The sequence below is a fragment of the Megalobrama amblycephala genome, linkage group LG23 (genome assembly GCF_018812025.1).
Source record: "Megalobrama amblycephala isolate DHTTF-2021 linkage group LG23, ASM1881202v1, whole genome shotgun sequence".
In the NCBI taxonomy this organism is placed as follows: domain Eukaryota; kingdom Metazoa; phylum Chordata; class Actinopteri; order Cypriniformes; family Xenocyprididae; genus Megalobrama; species Megalobrama amblycephala.
In genome coordinates, this window is record NC_063066.1 from 13,911,307 (window position 1) to 13,928,764 (window position 17,458).

The following is a 17,458-nucleotide window of genomic DNA, read 5'->3' on the forward strand; positions in this document are numbered from 1 at the left end:
TCGTATTAATATTTGAAATCTGGTTTATAATTTTAAATACCATGCAACTTGACATGATAAGGGATATATACACGCATATACATGAATATGTATGAATGGATATATATATATATATATATATATATATATATATGACACCTGCTTCAAGGGTTCACTGAAGAATTTCTACATTTAAACAAGTTTATAGTGTGCCACTAGTATTACAAAAGATTCATTTTATGAAATTGTAGGTTCACATCAAAAACCTTAATTTCTTTTCGACTGAAGAAAGAAAGACATGAACATCTTGGATGACATGGGTGTGAGTAAATTATCAGGACATTTTCATTCAGAAGTGAACTAATCCTTAAATATGACTAATTCAGACCAGTATTACTCAGCAAGGACCAGCATTACAATTCCATTCAGCAGGGTGTTGAAGAAAAAAAAATTGTTTGAAAGGGCTGTTTTTGGCTTTGTAAACTTGAGATGAAAAGGCACCACATGAGAAATTTCATTCTGAATGAAAAATTACTTGTGGCTCCTGACCATCAAATTACCTCAGCGGGAGTCATTCATCTTCTCAGCGGATGACACCGCTGATACCACCGTCTCCTAAGGAGATAAAGGTCTCGCTCTTTTTAATCTTTTCTGAGGAAAAAACGTGAGATTAAACGCTCACCTCTACAATTATCTTTGTGCTCCTGGTGTACACCGCCTGGCTTATGAAAAATGCATTAGAGCCTGTTAAATGAATGAATCAGAAGTAAGAAGCTTGAAAACACAAGCAACCACTCTTAGTTTTCGTCTTTATGACAATGAAATGAAAATTATCATGATATCCAGCCAAAAATGTTGCTCTATATAATGAGATATGTTGTGTTTTAAGGTGTCCATCCATCCATCCGACAAAAATGTATATATTTTTTAGAATAAATAGCATTGGCTAGTGAGGTGAAAATATTTGGACTGTATTTGTAACCCTCAGCTTGGGGGTGTCAAGACTGCAGGTGCCAATACTGGCTTAGCACCTTTATGCTGAGCTGACTCTCAGGTTTCCCTTGTGTGTGGTGCTCACATGGCTGTAGGCTGACACAAAGAGCCCTATAGGAATGCTGACAAATGGGGCCTGGAGATCCATTCGTCACTCTGCTGGGACCAAACACCATGAAGGGGCATACAAGTGGAAACCAAATATAGTTGAATATCAATTGCTGTGACATCTCTGCCCTATTGGCTGCTATTTCTTGGCCACAAATCAAGTCGTTAGGTCATTCGTTTACACCCGTTGTGTATCTGCTGTCCTTCACAGCTCCAGGAGTCCTGTTACCTTCTTGATTCAGTCTACTGTAGTACTGCAGATCTCAGTGAGTTCCAATGAGCATTTATTCGCAAATCTATTCTGATCCAAAAGGTTTAGACTTGTCTTGTGCATATTACGAAGTGATACACTGATTAATGTATTGTTGTAATGTAGCTTTTCTGGGAATATTTATATAGCTCACTAGCTATGTTTCGATCCAAAGTTGTGAATTTAAAGGTGCCTAGAACGTTTTTTTACAAGATGTAATATAAGTCTAAGGTGTCCCCTGAATGTGTCTGTGAAGTTTCAGCTCAAAATACACCATAGATTTTTTTTAATACATTTTTTTAACTGCCTATTTTGGGGCATCATTAGAAATGCGCCGATTCAGGCTGCGGCCCCTTTAAATTCTCGTGCTCCCCGCCCCTGAGCTCGTGACTCTATCGTTGCATAAACAAAGTTCACACAGCTAATATAACCCTCAAAATGGATCTTTACAAAGTGTTTGTCATGCAGCATGTCTAATTGCGTAAGTATGGTATTTATTTGAATGTTTACATTTGATTCTGAATGAGTTTGATAGTGCTCTGTGGCTAAAGCTAACATTACACTCTGTTGGAGAGATTTATAAAGAATGAAGTTGTGTTTATGCATTATACAGACTGCAAGTGTTTAAAAATGAAAATAGCGACGGCTCTTTTCTCCGTGAATACAGTAATAAACGATGGTAACTTTAACCACATTTAACAGTACATTAGCAACATGCTAACAAAACATTTAGAAAGACAATTTACAAATATCACTAAAATATATTGTTCTTGCTTGCTTACATAGTCTGATGATTCAGCTGTGCACAGATCCAGACGTTAATACTGCCTGCCCTTGTCTAATGCCTTGAACATGGGCTGGCATATGCAATTATTGGGGGCGTACATATTAATGATCCCGACTGTTACGTAACAGTCGGTGTTATGTTGAGATTCGCCTGTTCTTTGGAGGTCTTTTAAACAAATGAGATTTACATAAGAAGGAGGAAACAATGGTGTTTGAGACTCACTGTATGTCATTTCCATGTACTGAACTCTTGTTATTCAACTATGCCAAGGTAAATTCAATTTTCAATTCTAGGGCACCTTTAACTTATGTGCAAAATTGGAATATCGCATAAAAGTTAAGTTTATACAGAAGCCACTGTATATAATAATTTTCGTATAGTAATATCACTCCACAGAGCATGCAGACGAAACTAAATAAATGCGGTCATGTTAACTTTCTTTCTGATGCGGATGCCTGCTGTTTGGGAACGCAGTCGTGTAAGACAGTTCTGGGAGCTAATTATACCGAACCACTTTGATGGCAGACTTTGCTCATGCATTTCAGAACAACCAAAACATCATTTCAGATGCTGTACAACGAGATCTGTCCACTGGTTGGTCCAGTTATGCCGTACCATCACAGTGTCACGTCTTTTTTGATGTGCATTGAGAAATTTATTCAGGATATGTGCTTCCATCATAGTTTATGCACATGTTTTCTTGTCGGATAAAAAAATGTATCTGACTCATTTAAGATGTTTTTTTATGCACATTTTTATAATTTATGTGCAACTTGCTGTTTCCATTCAGCATTTTTTATGCAATATCCCAAAATGTGCATAAAAATAGTTGGATGGAAACATAGCAGTGATTCTTGAGATAAAGAACAAAACATGTTTTAGATGTTAGTTTTTTTTTGTTTTGTTTTTTAATACGACATTACTGTAAATGGATATTTTTGTAAACAAAGGTCTCAGGTAATGGACCGTAAAAGGAAACAGGTTTTTGTGATTTATTTAATTCGCACTAAAAAGCATGATATTTTAATTTGATCCATCCAATAATAGTGTAAAATCTTCAATTATGTAATAATGATGTTCAGTAAAAGAGCTAAGTGATAAAATACATTCTCTACATTTTTTTGTCTGTTTTCACACTATTATTAACAATTAAATTCCTAAATTCCTTAATTCTCTACCCTGCTTTTTAATATTAAGCACATATAACCAATAGGTAAATAAGAATATCATATAGTTCAGTTGATATTTTAACACAATAAATTGATAAAAGAATAAATTTCTTTCAAAATGAACAAACACTTTAATCTGACACTTTAATGTGTTGACAAAGATCCAACTGAGGTTACAACAGATTCAAATACTAGCAAATACTTTTTTTTAAAACAACTGATTGACAAGACAAAAAATTAAGATAACAATTTTTTTAACTAATATTTAATATAATTTTCTCCTTTTAGCAGTACAGTATGTTATAGATATAAGGCATGCAAGTCATGAAAATAAATAAAATCATGAAACAACATTAGAATAATTCCCCATTTGTAAAGAATATGTTATCACTATAAAGAGTTTTTGAGAGCAATTGTCAATTCCAAAAATTGAATATTTTTCCATCTTAACCATGTGCTGTATAGTAGAGCAATTTAGTTTTTTTTCCTCAGTTGTAGCTACCAAGATTTATCCCACAACTATTGACAGAATTATCACACTGGAAAGACTTCAAATAAAATGTTTAAAAATTCTAACTGCTGTAAATTCTTAAAACTACCACATAAAAATTATCATAAAAGCAAATATGCATTTAGATATTTAGACAGCTAATCAAATTCTTACATAGCTGAGCGATGTTTTACATCTTAACTTATTTGGCTCTCTATGCAGATATCACTTTTTGTCACTTTAAGAGAACCAGAAATTTGAATATGGTGCACATAACAATTAAGCTTGATTGTAATTTTCCATCTAGAGAGGGCTGAATTACAGTCTCAAGTATCTTTGATGACCCTTTTCCTGATCCACAATGACACACTAAATAGCCAGCAGCTTGCTTCATTTCAAAAAAGGTTTGTGGTTTCCTTTTTCAATGGTATTTAGACAGTTTACAAAGCCTTAGTATATCTTCTTTTAAACTACTTCAGAATGTCAGTTGTTTTTCATTGCATTTAATTTTTTTGATTGCTAATTGCTTGCTGCTACATATCAAACCTTCAGATTAATAATCGGCAAAACCACAGATGAAAACGCCACAGTTAGTTATTTTGTCAAGATTAAGTGCTCTTATAGATCCATATAATTAGTCTTAGATTCGGGGATCTAAATCGTAAATGGTATTTAAGAGAAGTGTTCACATGAATCTGAATGCGATTTTGGGTGTCAGAAGGTTTTGTTAGGCTGTTGAGGGAGCATGAATCTCTCCACACTGTGAAGAGTATGTGCCTGCTCATATCTCAAGCCCTCATGCATAAAGATGCCACTCTCCTCTTTAAATCCAATCTCTGTGGCTTTTATCTGCTCTCACATGCATTTTCATACTTCTGTGGAACTTCTTTTTTTGTGATTACACTTGCTCTATTTGAATGAGTTATTTCTACACTTGATTGAAGAACACTTTCATGAACATCAATGTTGACAGAAAACATGTAATTCCTTCAGTACTTTATACAGTCAGTTATGGGCAAGCATCCAAACCAACTTAAAATAGATGTAAGGTTGGGCTTTGAAATCAGCGTGGGAGTGAAATACTAAATACCACTTTAAATTACACTGTAAAAAAAAATCCCAGTAAAATTTACGGTAAAAATTTGCCAGAACTTTACCGTAAAAAATACAGTAGCAACGTAAAAAAAAATCTGTTAAATTTACGGTAAAATAACGTATTTCATTAACTGATATAATGTTAATTTACCAACCTAATGAAGTACTAATATCTGTTTTGTACCTTTATAATACACTGACAGTCACCAAACACAGTGGTGATAAGAGTCACATGATGAATCAAAGTTAATCACAACCAGATTTTCCACAAGCTGAGAAGGACAACACTAATATATAGAAGGTGCACACAGTGTCATTCACACACACACTAAACACCATCGTGGTAACATGCATGAAATTTTAAAAATGCAATAAACATTAATTTAACAACATTATATGTAACATAAAACCCTAATGTACATAACTGATTAGAAAAAAAAGAGAAAAACTAAGAAGAAACAGAGTTATTTCAACGAAAATATATCAAATGTGAAGTGTCATGCAGGGAATTGTGGGAATGTCAATTTATGGTTTTTCACTGTAAATTTTACAATGAATTGTTATTTTTCACTTCCAAAAACTGTGAATTTAACAGTATTTTACCGTAAAATTACATTAAATGTACCGTTAGATCTATTACAGTTATTCACTGTATATAGTACGGAAACTTTCTGTAAACCAATTGCCAGTTTTTCACCGCAGCATTTTTACAGTCTTTTACTGTTAAAATCACGGTCATTCTTTACAGTGTATGATGTAAACATAGTTATTTTAAGGGATTACTTCACTTTCAAATAAAATCTTCCTGAAAATTTACTCACCCCCATGTCATCCAACATGTCCATGTCCTTCTTTCTTCAGTTGAAAAGAAATGAAGGTTTTTGATGAAAACATTCCAGGATTATTCTCCTTATAGTGGACTTCAATGGCCTCCACTATTGAAGGTCAAAATTGCATCTTCAAAGGGCTTTAAATGATACCAGACGAGGAATAAGGTTCTTATCTAGCGAAACGATCGATCATGTTGAAAAAAAAAAAAAAAAAATATGTAAATTTATATGCCCTTTGAAGCTGCACTGAAACTGTAATTTTGACCTTCAACCATTTGGAGTTCATTGAAGTCCACTATAAGGAAAATAATCCTGGAATATTTTCATTAAAAACCTTAATTTCTTTTCGACTGAAGAAAGAAAGACATGAACATCTTGGATGACATGGGGGTGAGTAAATTATCAGGAAAATTTTATTTGAAAGTGAACTAATCCTTTAAATCAGATTGGATGAGCCATGTTTAAGATTAAATTATCCAATATATGCAAGAATTCAGTTTTAATGTGCTAAGTCTATCTACAATCATGTACAGTGTCAATACCTATATTACTTGGTGGAAGATTTTTTTTAGGTTCACTATTATACTATATTAAATATTACATTTAAGATTTCAATGAAATATTAAAAATATGTATTATTTAAGTTCAATGTAAATATTTGAATTTTGATGGTATAAATTAATTTGTGAAAATGTCAGAGTGGCCAGAGATTTAAAGTTAATTTAAGTTCATTTAAAGTGTTGATAAATTCAATCACTGGATGGTGGGAATGAAAAAGAATGGGCTTGTCTGTTAATATGTAGCATACATGAAAAATAATAATCCTCCAGTCTATGCTCTGTATCAGCTCAGTGGTAATTGATTGATATTATTTGCTTTTGTTGCATTATATAGAAATGTATGATCCACTTGTACTGTTACTGAAGCCTGCATGTAGGCAGGCCTCAAATGTAATTGTGTGGTGTTTCCTCTTTGTCAGTCCCATACTGCTAAGTTGTACAAAATCATACAGCAAACCCCTCCTGCTCCCCTCAATTCAATGAAACCCCACTGGTATCTGGTCCATCTTAATAAACACATGTGCAGGATAAGACATCTCATCACATTTCATTTGTCACTTTAGAATAATAACAGGTGTTTGTCATGTTTTTACATCTCAGTATTTTAAATAATGCTTCATGGCTGCACACATTTTATGCTCTGAGGCTGATATTTCTTCCCTTTGGCTGACACATAGTTACATTGGAATCTATGAGATTCAAGCAGAATGATAACCTTTCTAGAAAGTCACCACCAATCCTACAGTGAAGATAAAACTGGGATCGCTGGGAATTCCTTCTTGCCACAAACAGCCAAATCCACCCTATTTTTCAAACGTGGATGCAAGCTATTTCCTGTGAATGTGTGAGACTTCTAATTCATTAGATGCTATACACTAAAAAGTGAAACAACTGTGTTATTTATTTAAAGTGCATTTTCATATTGAAAAATCATGGCTTTCTAAATCTGTTTTATTTAGTTTCTCTAAATAACAAAATAATAAATAATTTTGTTTAAAGGTGCCCAAGAACTTTTTTTAAAAGATGTAATATAAGTCTAAGGTGTCCCCTGAATGTGTCTGTGAAGTTTCAGCTCAAAATACCCCATAGATTTTTTTTTATTCATTTTTTTAACTGCCTATTTTGGGGCATAATTAGAAATGAGCCGATTCAGGGTGTGTGGCCCTTTAAATCTCGTGCTCCACGCCCCAAGAGCTCGCGCTTGCCTTAAATAACATAAAAAAAGTTCAAACAGCTAATATAACCCTCAAAATGGATCTTTACAAAGTGTTCGTCATGCAGCATGTCTAATCGCATAAGTACAGTGTTTATTTTGATGTTTACATTGATTCTGAATGAGTTTGAGGCTAATGCTACACTGTTGGAGAGATTTATAAAGAATGAAGTTGTGTTTATGCATTATACAGACTGCAAGTGTTTAAAAATGAAAATAGCGAAGGCTCTTGTCTCCGTGAATACAGTAAGAAACGATGGTAACTTTAACCACATTTAACAGTACATTAGCAACATGCTAATGAAACATTTAGAAAGACAATTTACAAATATCACTAAAAATATCATTGTAACACAGTTAAGTTCGTAGTGGGGGAAGGAAGAGGACAGGGTCGACGAGCAACTGCTGACTGAGACTTTTATTAGCTTTCAACAAAGTTCAACAGAAAGACTGTGCAGCGCACAACAACGAAAATAAACAATCCACAACGGGCTTCACTCCAGGTTCGGTATACACCATCCACAAAGGGCTTTACTCCAGGTTTGGTATACACAATCCACAAGGGCTTCACTCCAGGTAACTCGACACGACTCAGTCAGCAGTTCCCCTCTCTCTCACACACTCCTGCTTCTCACGGCGTTTTATCCTGTCTCCGCGCCAATCACTGGAATGAGAAACAGGTGTTCGTGATTTGTATTCAACCCACTCACTTACCACGCGTCTCCCGCTATTCTCTCCGGTTGCAGACCTCGCTGAACCACGCCCCCCTCGCCACAATCATGTTATCATGAATCATGTCAGTTATCGTTCTGCCCTTGTCTAATGCCCTTCATAATGTTGGGAACATGGGCTGGCATATGCAAATATTGGGGGCGTACACCCCGACTGTTACATAACAGTCGGTGTTATGTTGAGATTCGCCTGTTCTTCAGAGGTCTTTTAAACAAATGAGATTTATATAAGAAGGAGGAAACAATGGAGTTTGAGACTCACTGTATGTCTTTTCCATGTACTGAACTCTTGTTATTTAACTATGCCAAGATAAATTCAATTTTTGAATCTAGGGAACCTTTAAGTAGTAAATAGCTTAACAGAGTGTTGATATGCAGAACATATACTGGATAGCTTTACTGACTGCAAATATAATTGTGTATTTTATTACATTTTCTGGGGTTTTTATAACAAAAAATATGATGCAGATTTTAAGATGACATCACAATAAACATTTTTCAAAGTTGGCTTTATTAAAGGGTTGGTTCACCCAAAAATGAAAATTCTGTCATTAAGTACTCACCCTCATGCCATTCCACACCCGTGAGATATTTTTTTATGAAATGCGTTAGCATTCTGACCTCCGATAGACTGCAACATTATTACCACTTTCAAGGCCCAGAAAGGTAGTAAAGACATCGTTAAAATAGTCCATGTGACTACAGTGGTTCAACCTTAATGTTATAAAGCGACAAGAATACTTTGTGTGCAAAAAAACAAACAAAAAAACAAACAAACCAGAAAAATAAAATAAAATAATGACTTTATTCAACAATTTCTTCTCTTCCCTGTCATTCTCCTATGCTGTTGATGTAGTAAACACAGTGCAGAGCTTCCGGGTTGTACGTCAGAATGCCAACTCATTGGCCGAACCCTTTAAGATTAAGTAAACTAAATGAAACTTTGACTAACAAAATGTTTTTAGTTTAATCTAAAGTGATATTGTTGCTTATCCGTAAAGAAAATATATTCATAAAATATTATCTTTTTAATAAATTCTGTTTTTACTCATGAATGTTTTTGTCTTTAAGAAGATAAGTATTTTTGACTAATATTAAATCAAAATGTAAGGTTTGAACCAAACCAGTACTAATACATTCGGTTGCAACCAATTAGAGTATTTTTTTAAGTTGGTCTAAAGAATATATATTTTTCCAGTGTAGTAAACAATTGAAGAATTACAAAGTGTAGTAAACGGTAAAACTATTTGCAGTAAAAGAATAAAATGATAACAAATACCAGTTTGCAACATCAAGCAGCATAACAAACGATTTTTCTACAGCTGGAAGCGATTGACACCGGAAGCTTTGCAAGGTAAATATGGCCATGTTTGCTCTTACATTAAAAATAAGGTGGATTGCATATATGGGCCTGCAGTCACATAGTTTGCTGGCCTTCTCTTTTTTCCCCCCTTATGTTGACCTTTCTGCTGCTGACCTCTTTCTCTTTTCCCTACATGCCAGGTTCTGATGGAGCCTAGCAGCTGTGGTGTTTATGAATGCTGGGAGCTTTGCATTTTCATTAATAGCTGGACAAGCTCAACATGACATGGAAAGGTCACATTGTAATGATGAAATGACTTGCTCTGGGTTGCTCAGTGGCAGAAGTCAGAGAACAGGCTGCCAACTTATAGAAAGTTAAGGCAGAATTCCCAACACTCAAAAAAAAGAAAAGAAAAAAAAAAAAGTGTTGTTTTATATCTACATTCAAGAAATTCCGTCTTGAGGTTTCATTGGAATTTTGTATCTTCCCCCCCAGAGTTGCACATTCATCCCACATGAAAATACACAATCTTCCTGCTTGCAGGAGCCGCACTTGACAGTGGCATAAAGAAAGCCAATGACTTTTTCCATGGCCAACAGATAAGAAGTTTATAGACATTAAATGTCTTTTCCTCACTGATGTTCCACTTTTCAATCTTTCTGTGGCTCATTTTAAGAAACTTGATTGTGTTTCTACACCTGATAATGCCTTTCAAGTACAACTAGGCCAAGTTAGCATGCCAATTTTGTGATCTCTGGCCCTTTCACTGTGTTTTGTCCCTATTTACATTCTCTCCCACTTTTCCCTTGCTCAGCAGTGTCCATTGTCATGTTTGATTGAAAATGTTTAAATAAGCAATTGTGTGGCTTACGTATGAAGATAACCCAGAGTTCTTGTTACCTGTAGATATTCCTCTCGCTCGTCAGCTTGCTGGCAAGACTTCAAGCACTAGGTGGGAGCAACTTAGAGCATTTGCGTCAAAGAGATGTAAGTCTAATTGCTTTGTTCTCAGCATGTGTACATTTTTACAGCACTGCAGGACAAGTATAAATCAACCAGTGCTGTTCTTTTTAAAGGCCCATTTGTCTTTATGGTCTAGTTTATCTCTTTGTTTCCTCCTGTTCAACTCAACAATAATAATAATCCTCAACTAACACAACTATAATAATAATAATAATAATAATAATAATAATAATAATAATAATACAACTCAAATTTATTCTGGTCAGCCAGCTTCCAGAAAACCAAAGATATTTTACTGCTATATATATACTAAGTAAAGTTTTTATATTAATTATTTTTTTTTCCGGAACCATGCCCACCTAAATATTATATTAGAGTAACATAAAATGTATTATAAAACGGTCCTTGATTCTGATATGACCGCTTCACCCAACGGTTCTGTGAATCTCTACACAACACCCTTAGCAACGACTCATAGCATAGTTTGATCGCAATTTATATTGTTCATTGGCGCTTACTGTAGAGTAGAAGAGTATTGTGAGAAAGTATTACCTGCATTCAGATTCAGCATTTTCCTTCAGGTCAGTCCTATGTTCATAATAAAAAATATGTTTAAATGTCAGCTGCAATATCTTGTCCTTTTAACAGTTAAGGGGTTTTCCCATGACTGACAGTGCTAGTCAAAGCATTTGTCAGTTGTGTCTTGTTCCATGTTCACAACAATTCACTTATTCACAATACAGCACAGCCTCTCGTACCTTATTGCTTACTTATTATTATTATTATTATTTTATGGAAAAGAAGACTGATCATCCAGTATTTTCTGGATAAAATCTAATGGTGGTAAAATAAAATGGCATCTTCACTTTTAAATATATGTGAGCATAAATCGGCATGAAGCTTTTTTTCCATCTGCCGTAAAAATACTCAATAGCTTGAGCCACATTGACTTGCTTGGATGCATCACACTGTCAAAGTGCCAAAGTATTTAAGTAATTACTAGCATGAACTTTTGCTGCTGGCTGTGAGGACGTCATAGTGTAACTGTTACGTGGGGGTTAATAGTATGTTCTGGTTAATAGTATACACCAATTGCCTCAATACTTTTTTCTTTCTGCACTCCCAGAACCTTTTGTTTTGTTTGTCCCAGATGTGTGGTTACTTGTAAAATTATACCAAATCGATCTTCACAAACATACATTTTTCATTAAGCATATGTATCTCCAGGATAGAACATATACTTGTGTATAACAAACAGTATTTTGAAGGTTACAGAGAATAGCTTTAAAGGCCATCCTGCATCCTGTCTTGTCCGAGATGTTGACTTTCCCTCATTGTTTATGCTGCTGTTGTTCTTTATCGGCTGCGTCATCTAGGTTGTGTGAGTAAGAGCCCGCTGTGGAAAATAGCTGTCATGTTGTCATGTTTGTCAAGGAATGATGGTGTTCTTTTGCCATGTAAAGCATTTTAGATAAGGTCCCCTAACAGCTGATATATGAAAAAGGGACGTGAAATTGGTTTACCACACTGCACTGAAAGAGCAAGTGACTCCAAATGAAATGCAATGATGTGAGTGACGCAGTGGGTGAACTCGGAGTCCTGCTGTGATTCTGTATGGATGAATCCCAATGGATCCAGTCTGCTCCTTCATTATAATTTCATATTGATAACTTGTATTTATGTTTCTCATGTCTTTAAAATGACATGCACTTTTTAATAAAGCCAAATGCACAGAAACAAACTAAGCAGATCAAGTGTGAAATTAACACAGAATGTGGCCTGGTTAACATTGTGTTTATGGATTCTTGTGTGGTCAGGAGCATTAAGGGATTTAGAGTTCATTTGTTTTTCTCTGATTGTTATTGACGGAGGGAAGAACACTGGTGCATGAAAGGTGAAGAGGGGCTCCTGAAAAGAAACTTAATAGGCAGATATGAGAATAATATTTGAATTCATAAATTAATTTGTATCATAATTTCCCCTGGCTGGTAAATCTGTCATATAGAGAAGGCCAGGTTTGAGATGAAGCCAGATAATGAACTTCTGATAAACGTGTCTGTGGACTTTTTTTCTCTCAGAAGAATGATTCTCACATAGTTTAGTATCATCATGGGGGGAACCATGTCATAGATGGTTTGAGACTGCATGCATTGGCTGGCTACAAGCTGGAAGTCTTGCATTTGAATAAGTACTGAACATTCCTCCAAGTGATGACCAGAACAGTCAAGTTTTAGACTACATGGGTCCACAAGTCTTTTTTTATAAATCTGCCATTCATGGTTTTGAAGGGTTTTTTCTTCTTTTTGTAGTAGTAGTTAGATGTTGATAATTGTAGGAGTATGGAAAATAACATTTTAAATATTAAATAATAAATTCCTATTTTCCTTAATTAACCTATGTTTTCAAATACTGAGATCTGTTTAATCAAAATTAGTGCATTAAATTAAGTGCTCATTTAATGTGTTTTTTCAGATACAAGGACAAAAGGCTGTCTGCTTTATTCCAAACATATTTGCTCTTGCTGTCAAGTGTTTGCCTTTGTTAGTTTGTGACTTCAAATGACCTTTCCTTGTCAAGACAAAATAACATAACTTCCAGAACTGCATCATATTAAGTTATTTGTATTCTGTCATTGTTTTTTTCACCCTCATGACATTCCAAACCCATATGATTCTCTTGCTTCTGTGAAAACACAAACCTTTCATATGATTTCCGACAATGTTATACATCGATATGCTCTGTTATACATACAAATGAGTCTGATTCTGACTCTAATGCACTTCTATTTATTAAATGAGCTGGGATGGTTCATCAGTGCTCTGATGCCCATTTCTAAAGTTCAGTTGCCATGAGCCATTGTTCTTACAAAGGCCTGTCTAAGAGAGACAGATCTGTCAAGGTACAAAAGGTTAGGCTTCATCTCTACACCCTTGCTCTCTTTAGGGCACACTCAGGTTACATCGTGGGGATTTTTTTTCCTCAAGCAGGTGGTTTATAATCCATTCAAGGTCATTTTTTTCCTCCTACCTGAAAATCCGGTTGCTTTGGAAAATACAGCTTCTGAATATTAAGCTTTCTCTTTGATAAGTTACTCTTTGCCTATGTTTTACCCATGAGAGGGGGATTTTTATATACTACAGTTCAAAAGGTGTGGTCAGTAAGATTTTTTTTGTTGCAAAAATACAGTAAAAAGAATAATAATTCAAAATATTATTAGAATTTAAAATATCTATTTTAATATATTTTAATATGTAATTTGTCCTGTGATGGCAAAGCTGAATTTCCAGCAGCCATAATGCTGCGTTCACGTCTCGTATTTACCGGAATCTTGAGATCGCATGTGACATTATATTCGGAGCTGTTCACGTCCTCAGACTGGGAATTATGCGTTACTCCAGTCTTTAGTGTCACATGATCCTTCATAAATAATTCTAATATGATGATTCATTGCTCAAGAAATCATTATCATCATCTTTATCATTATCAAAGTTGAAAACAGTTGTAATATTTTTTGTGTGGAAATCATGCCTTTTTTCAGGATTCTTTCATGAATTTAATGTATCTTTGTTGAATAAAAGTATTAACTTTGAAAAAAATGTAACTGACTCCCAACTTTAAACAGTATTTAATAGTGTCTAAACCTACCGTTCCTATAAAATGAATGCATTAAAGGTGCCCTAGAATTAAAAATTGAATTTATATTGGCATAGTTAAATAACAAGAGTTCAGTACATGGAAATGACATACAGTGAGTCTCAAACTCCATTGTTTCCTCCTTCTTATATAAATCTCATTTGTTTAAAAGACCTCCGAAGAACAGGCGAATCTCAACATAACACCGAATGTTACGTAACAGTCGGGGTGTACGCCCCCAATATTTGCATATGCCAGCCCAATGAGCCCATGTTCAAGGCATTAGACAAGGGCAGCCAGTAATGTATGGATGTACACAGCCGAATCATCAGACTAGGTAAGCAAGCAAGGACAACAGCGAAAAATGGCAGATGGAGCAATAATAACTGACATGATCCATGATATCATGATATTTTTAGTGATATTTGTAAATTGCCTTTCTAAATGTTTCGTTAGCATGTTGCTAATGTACTGTTAAATGTGGTTAAAGTTACCATTGTTCCTTACTGTATTCATGGAGACAAGAGCCGTCGCTATTTTCATTTTTAAACACTTGCAGTCTGTATAATTCATAAACACAACTTCATTCTTTATAAATCTCTCCAACAGTGTGTAATGTTAGCTTTAGCCACGGAGCAAAACCTCAAACTAATTCAGAATTAAATGTAATACATCCAAATAAATACTATACTCACATAATCCGACGCATGCATGCAGTATGCATGACAAACACTTTGTAAAGATCCATTTTGAGGGTTACATTAGCTGTGTAAACTGTGTTTATGCTGGTTAAAGCAAGCGTGAGCTCCGTGGGCGGGGGAGCACGAGAATTAAAGGGGCCGCAACCTATATATCGGTGCATAGTTAATGATGCCCCAAAATAGGCAGTTAAAAAAATGAATAAAAAAAAAATCTATGAGGTATTTTGAGCTGAAACTTCACAGACACATTCAGGGGACACCTTAGACTTATATTACATCTTGTAAAAAAAACGTTCGATGGCACCTTTAAATTATCGATTTTTGACATGGCATACGGTTTTCTGTCTGCTATTTTCACACGCTCTTTCAGAAGAAAACAACCCTCTTGGCATCATGCTGATGCCTATGACTCACTACTATAGGACCTATGTAGGTATACAATATCTGACCTCATTACTTACAAAATAACATGGTGGAAATATCATCCTATAGATTGGATTGAAGATAAAAATGCCAAAAATGATAGCTCAAACAGTTTTCTTTCACTAGCCACAGTATAAAGCTGTACTTTTAAACAATTTGCTTTTCAGAAGCCCACGCTGTGTCACATTCTGGTTTAAGTTGACTGCAGAAGCAAACAGTCTTGCGTACTCTTTGACAGCTAGGAACACATCACAAACTAATGTAGGTTAATTGCCTCCAACCTTAGCTGGATAATTCATTAAGCCCTTTTCCATTCGCCTCCAACAAAAGACGTGTGGTGCTCCCAGGAGCGCACAACTCTTAGCATTAAGGAGTTTTTGGGTTTAGCTGAGATTTCACTCCCACCCACCTCCAAATATGTGGACCGCAGTGGTGAAAAGGGGGTGCAAGGATAGTAATGCATTTGTCTGCTGGATCACTGGAGAGAGAAGTATCAAAGAGAGCTGCTAATTGCAGTGCTCCCTTCATACATCATTGAGTCAAGTGGAAATAATTCAACGTTGCATTTGGATTTGTTTTGTTAAAAGATCCCCTGACACCCCGGAGGAGGAGGAAGAGAAGACAGAAAGGGAGGAGTGTGAGGGGAGGGATGTGTGCGGAGGAATTATATGCAGAGCTGAATGTTATGCTGATTTGGGTTTCGCGCCAGGCCCCACTGTATGTGCCATGTTTTTGTCTGCAGATTCATAAGGGAGGAGAGATTAATTAAAGGAAAGTAAACCTGTTTACTTTCAAGGCGGCTTTGATATTTGTCACAGTATACATTCAAAAAACAGAAACAGAAGGGATTGCAAAAACACTTTGGACACTTAAAGGTGGGGTAAGTCATATTTCAAAAACGCTGTTGGACATTGTTGATATTTGAAATCAACCCAAACAAACCCACCCCTCTCTTCATTGCTCCGCCTCCAAAACTCACCCTCCAATCCTAACCACCCTGCTCCGAGTCGGTCTCAAGCCCCGATCACTGCTGGCAGGTGAGGCGAGTGCACTGACAATGACGCTAAACACCGCATTCTCTAGCGGTCGTCAGTGTGCAGTGGTTTACCTGCTCAACTCTCACTAGCTGGCCAGTGTTACACATGCAATGTGAGAGTGGATGTCTGTTTATCACAGCTGACGCGCAACAAAATAATGCTTCATGAAAAATAAAGTGCAGATGATGAAGCACAAAAATGAATGTACAGTACAGTACACAACAGTAAATACAAACAAGAGTTTGTTGTTAGTAGCCAGCAGCACAGCAGCTTGAGACGATCAATGGCACTCAAACCCAGAGTTACTTACATGTGAAGCGGAATCAAAGCAGCCTCTGTGTCTGTTTTCAGGCTGACCATGTAGCTCTGTCCAGCGCTGGAAAGCTTTTGTAATATTAACACGGTTCCTAAAGCACTTGCCCAGTCATAAACCTTCATTCACGTGATATTCTTTTGAGCTCTTTTGTATTGTGTCTCTTCTCTCTTTCTGCAGTATTTATTCAAATCTCCCTCTTGCTCATTCTGTCTCCTCAACCATAACACATCTACTAATGCTGATTGGCTAAACGTTTTTTGTTGTTCGACTAACTTCCAAATGGCTTACCCCACCTTTAAACCACACTTCAAATATCTGAACATCTTTGCATTGAATAACAAAATATCAAACCAGGTGCCATCTGCACCTGGAAATGCAAATGATGCTTTATCTACCTACCCACACACTCACAATGGGGGAAATAAGTATTCAACATCATTTTTTTTTTTAAATTAAACACACTCCCGATTCAGCAATTCACATGAAATTTTGACCAGACATTGGTATTAACTCAAGAAAATGACACAGTTAAATCATAATATTAAAATCCATAAAAATGTTTTAAAAAATGAAATGATGCAGGAAAAAATGTTTTGAACACGCTAGCTGAAAATTGTATTTAATACTTTAATACAGCTTCAAAATTATTTCTGTATGAATAAACAAATCACTCATAGTACTCTGGTGCAATTTAGGTCCATTCTTCCAAACAAACTGTCTTTAAATCTTGAATATTCTGGGGGGCCCTGGGATTAAGACTGGACCATTCCAACAACTTAAATTTTTCATCTGGAACTAATTCAGAGTTTACTTTGCAGTATGCTTTGGATCGTTGTCCTCCTGGACGGTCAACTCATATCTCATCCTCATCATCCTG

The 17,458-nt window shown here is 35.6% G+C and overlaps 1 long non-coding RNA gene across 1 annotated transcript in view; it reads left to right on the forward strand.

Annotated features, from left to right (window-relative positions):
- The window catches only part of LOC125259178, a 53,950-nt gene that overhangs the window by 24,758 nt on the left and 11,734 nt on the right, over positions 1 to 17,458 (forward strand). The gene's annotated exons all lie outside the window — the stretch shown is intronic.